We start from the raw sequence: 5542 nt of genomic DNA, 5'->3' as shown, positions 1-5542 counted from the left end.
TTGTACAGCCTCGTTTTGACAAAAGGTCAATCAGCCGTTACATTTTCGGGGAAGGGGTGTACAGGTTGTGGATGACCGTGCCGAACTAAAAATATTTGCGTCACAGACGGTTTCGGTGTGTGTTTGTGTGTTTATTATTTAAATAAACAAATAAATGAAAAAATATATATTTAAACAAGAAGCCCGCATTATCTGCCCTATCGAACCTCCCCTCGATCTTGAGTCTGACAGATTGGCTTAATCATGTGTGGAGAATCCAATGATCTTTGTTGTGATGTCAGTTTAGTGTAGAGTCTATATTAAGGACGGGGACTGGCATCCCGGCAGCGGACTCTTTGTGTCTTGACCTATCTTGTCACTCTTCGGCCACAACTTCTTCACCTCAAACAGCAAACTGACCGCCGATATCGAGTCACTGGATGAAGAACGTGAGACCGTAGTGGGTTACTTGCCGTCCGGCGTCCGATCAGCCGGTCAGTTATGAACGACTTCACGGTTGAAACTGCGCTCGTGTTTCCCGCCGGCAATTACATACAACACTACAATAGTAGAACAGAATACTGATGTCTTCGTTACCGAGTGTACCGGGGTCACAAGGAATATTGGGTCGGGTGGGGGGGAAGGGGGGATAATACTGGCATAGTATTCCGTCTCAAAAATCAAAATGGCTTCAAAATATTCTGATAGTAAAACTGGCTTGCCGGATCAAAAAATCACGAAAACAAAACAAAATGTGTTCAGTGGTAATGGGGATTCTGCTTGTTTCATTTCTCGTGGTAAGGAGTTCCAAGAGTGAATTACCCGGTGCGGATTCACTTAATAGAAAAACGTGGATCTTGTCACTAATCGTGGGTTAGTATGACTGACATCGTTGGATACAAAATATCCGTCTGTTCGATCTTATAATACCTGATTCTATCACTGTACTCTTCGCCGCGGCAGAATATAATCCAGCAGTCACTCTGGTCACTCTGCCCCTCAGCTGTGCCCCCTTTTCCAGTTCGATCTTGTCAGTGGTCAGTGAAGTTGTCACTCAGTGGTCAGTCCTGTAACCTGGTTTGGTCGCCGCCGGTGGCTAACTCATTACCACTGCAGCGTTCTCCATTTTTGACGGTCGTGGGATAGGTCCTGATCGAGTTTCGGCAAATCTCAAATCTTATCCGTCTCTGTCCATTCAGTGATGTTGTCTGCCCTCTTCTTTCGTCTTAGTCATTAGTCTTCTTTTCCCTTGAAGAACTTGAATGACCAGTCAGTCTTGTCATCATGTAGCCATACCATCTCATTTTCCTTCACGGTTTTTGTCACTGTGGTCAGGAGGTCTTCATACCGACCAACACGCTCTCTGGTGGTTTTTTTGACTTCTTTGTTTATTGTGCGGTCTATGTAGGAGATACCACGGAGTCAGTCTCTTGAAGCATGATCTCTTTTCCACAGCTTTGATCCCTCTCTAACTGGATGAAGCTCTGCTGTAAGACTTGACTTGACTTGACTTGACTTGTTCTTCTTCTGCGCTCACCCGCACGCACACGAGTGGGCTTTTACGTGTATGACCGTTTTTACCCCGCCATGTAGGCAGCCATACTCCGTTTTCGGGGGTGTGCATGCTGGGTATGTTCTTGTTTCCATAACCCACCGAACGCTGACATGGATTACAGGATCTTTAACGTGCGTATTTGATCTTCTGCTTGCATATACACACGAAGGGGGTTCAGGCACTAGCAGGTCTGCACATATGTTGACCTGAGAGATCGTAAAAATCTCCACCCTTTACCCACCAGGCGCCGTCACCGTGATTCGAACCCGGGACCCTCAGATTGACAGTCCAACGCTTTAACCACTCGGCTATTGCGCCCGTCTACTTGACTTGTTCAACGATTGAGGCTTATTTGCCTGTTCGTTGTTCCTACGACTTTGTGGTTTGGTCACTGGTTTGTGAGTCCATTACTCTAGACAGGAAGGGGAGAACCTAGCTGGATGGTTCTCCCAATATTTGTCTAGCCTTGTCTTGAAGGAGTTCAGGGAAGGGGCGGTGACAACACTGTCTGGCAAGCTGTTCCATCCGGCAACTACCCTGTTTGAGAAGAAGTTGCCTCTGATATCCAGGCGAAATCTGGATTTTGTCAGCTTGAAGGGGTTGCCTCGGAGGTCTCTTCTGCTATTGTCGGCAAGCTCGAATTTGGGATTGTCTACATTGTAGAAGGCGTGCAGGTATTTGTAGACCTCAATCATGTCCCCTCTGAGACGCCTGTGTTCCAGTGATGGTAGATGAAGGGCCCTCAGTCTTTCTGGGTACGGTTTGTCCTTCATTGACGCCAGCAATCGTGTTGCCCTTCTCTGAACGTCTTCCAGTTCGGCGCTGAGGGTTTTCTGGTAAGGCTGCCAGACTGCATGTCCATACTCCAGGATTGGTTGCACCATGCTTTTGAAAAGCATGACAAATGTCTCCTCTGTCAGGTGGTCGAAGGATCTCCGTATCACTCCTAATGTTCGGTTTGCTTTGGATGTGCACTGAGCGATATGCTGCTTAAATTTGAGCTTGTTGTCAATGACGACCCCAAGATCTTTTTCTGTTTCGCTTTCTGTCAATACAACAGTGCAATCCTTTCCATCCCCGCTCTTTCTTGTCATGTGGTACTTCGCCTCTGACTTTCTGTTACCCAGCTTGAGTACACTGCATTTTTGTGGGTGGAACTTCAGCAGCCATTTTTGTGACCAGTCTTCCAGTTTGCCCAGGTCATCTTGCAGGAGCTCTGTGGCACCCTCCTCGTCACTTCTTGTGTACACTTTTGTGTCATCCGCAAACATTTTTACGGATGAACTGATGCCTTGTGGTAGGTCGTTGATGAAGATGACGAAGAGGAGGGGACCAAGCACGCTCCCCTGAGGAATGCTTTGATCCCTCTCTAACTGGATGAAGCTCTGCTGTAAGAGTCCAGGACTTGCATGCATGGTGAAGTTACCGTAAACGGATTAATTTTGGCATCTCGATCTTTCCACGTTTTTCAGTATGACCTACTGTCTCAGCACGTTTTCCATACCGCAGCTGTGTAACAGGTTCTTGGACTGACTATGTTGAACGGTGTACCGGGAAGGAATAAAGATCGCGGGGGGGGGGGGGGGGGGGGGGACGGAGGGGGAGGAGAGAGGGTCAAGGTCGGGTATACGACTGACCAACTGAACACACATTATTTATTTAAGTCAACTTCATCTTCGTTCAGTTCGTGGGCTACAACTCCCACGTTCACTCGTATGCACACGAGCGGGCTTTTACCGTGTATGACCGTTTTTACCCCGCCATGAAGGCAGCCATACTCCGCTTTCGGGGTATTTCAGTCAACAACTTGACAACACTGAGCAACTGCCACTGAAATCCTTTACACAGCCAGCTGTTGAAATGCCAGGTTAACAAAGGGATACCTTTACAACGTAATCATCATAACAACCATGAATTGTCACAGTTGTGTTTGTTTTTCATCAGTGTGTCTCCGGCAATGCACGCGCGCGACTGCCGGGTGTGCGTGTGTGTGTGTGTGTGTGTGTGCCATGGTGTGTGTGTGTCTGTCTGTCTGTCTGTGTATGTGTGTTCGTCATTGTTGTTGTCATTACTGTTCTGGCAGAAGTTGCTCATGCAAGCCTGGCTTTCGTTTGCTTCGGCCCTGGCAAGGTAAGCAACGGTGAATATAGTGGACACACAGACACAAACACAGACACAGACAGACATACAGACACACAAACACACACACACACACACACACACACACACACACACACACACACACGAGTTAGCTGCAAAACCACATCATTCTCCTGTTCCTTTTTGGGAAATGTTGAAAGCGGCTTTTGGTATCACTTATTCTGGAACAAAAAAGGAAGAAAACATCAATATCATGACAAGTACTGCCAGAATTCATATAACAGAAAAATATCAGAATCATCTCCATATATTTACAGATGGATCTGTTCTTGATGACAAAACTGCTGGTGCGGCTTTCTATATTCCTGCCTTAAAAGTTGAAAAATCTTACTTTATTGGAAAACATCTTTCCATATTCACAGCTGAGCTATTTGCTATTATACAAGCTCTCAGTGAACTACTTTGTGAGCCATCAAACAGTTTTCTCGAAAATAGAATTCTTTGTTGATTCAAAATCAGTACTTTATGCTGTAGAATTATTTAGCCTTGAAATAAGACCCAGTGACTTAGTTATTGAGGCAAATCATTTGGTACATTATTTAAGGATTAAAGGGACTGAGGTCAGTTTTTGTTGGGTGCCTTCTCATGTGGGCATTAATGGCAATGAAACTGCTGATAAAACAGCTAAAAGAGGAGCACAAGATTAAGAAAAATCGATAAAAACACAAGTCCGTCTTTCCGTAAAAGAGGCATACACTTTGGTAGAAAAATCAGCATGGGGTCGATTTCATAAGCGATGGAAGTTTAAGTTTTTAAAACATAAAGGAACATTATTCCCCCAGAATATTATTAAAGAAAAGATACCGAATCCATCAGCTTGCTATACAAAATTAATAACCTCTACTTTCTTCCGTATAAAACTTGATGCACTGAAGATAAAATATTGTAAAAATGTTACATGCATCTGTGATAAGCAGTTCAGCTTGCATCATTGTTTGTTTCACTGTCAGCAGTTACGCACCTTCTTGCCCAAGTATTTCAAAGAGAATAATAATTCTGCACATGATTTTTGTAAAGTTATTTCTGACGAAGTTCTTATGGTCGAACTTTCATAGGCATTAGTTCATAGCCCTATTTCTACATTCCTTTAATGCAATTCAGAATTGTGTTAATGGTTTCTGATTATTATCATTATTACTGATTATTCAATTGTTACTGTTAAATGTAATTGCATGTTAGTTATGCATTTTACGGTAGTTTTCTAGTTTACCCATTCTGTTTTCTTCTTCCCTGCCCCCCCCCCCTCCCCCACCCCTCTTTTTATTATTATTTTTAAAAAAAAATGTTTTAACGTCTAATATCACTGATTGCGAAAAGACGCTAAACTAAAGAACGAACTCGAACACGCACAGAGCTCTCATGACACATACGTACGCAGCACACACACACACACACACACACACACACACACACTGACACACCCCGTCCCACACACTGACACACACTGACACTGAGGTGAGAACAAATCAGTCTCGATCAGTGATGCTGTGAACGTGGTGTCTGGCGTGTTGCTCAGTCAATGTTTTTTGGAAGCCCAGTATACCGAGAGATTCTGTCCCGTTTCGAAAAAAAATTGCGCAATGTTGGTTTCAGTATTTGTTTGTATTGCAAAGGATCGTGCTTAGCCTTTCATGTTAGACGTTAGACTTACGGCCGCTCCCTTTCTTTCTCAGTGTGAGGCGATCAATAGTGTGATCGGTGGCCTTGTACCTGTTTCACAGTTTTAAGTACTCTGACTTTTCTTAGGATTCAGATTTTCCCATACGGATGGAGACCGTCAACTCACTCATTTCAGTCCCTCAGCACTCAGATGTGTTTCAGTTCCATTACTGTTAATCAGTGATGACT

This window comes from Babylonia areolata, chromosome 19, assembly GCF_041734735.1.
Source record: "Babylonia areolata isolate BAREFJ2019XMU chromosome 19, ASM4173473v1, whole genome shotgun sequence".
Classification (NCBI taxonomy): Eukaryota; Metazoa; Mollusca; class Gastropoda; order Neogastropoda; family Buccinidae; genus Babylonia; species Babylonia areolata.
The sequence above is the reverse complement of the archived record's forward strand: the minus strand, read 5'-3'. Positions refer to the sequence as shown.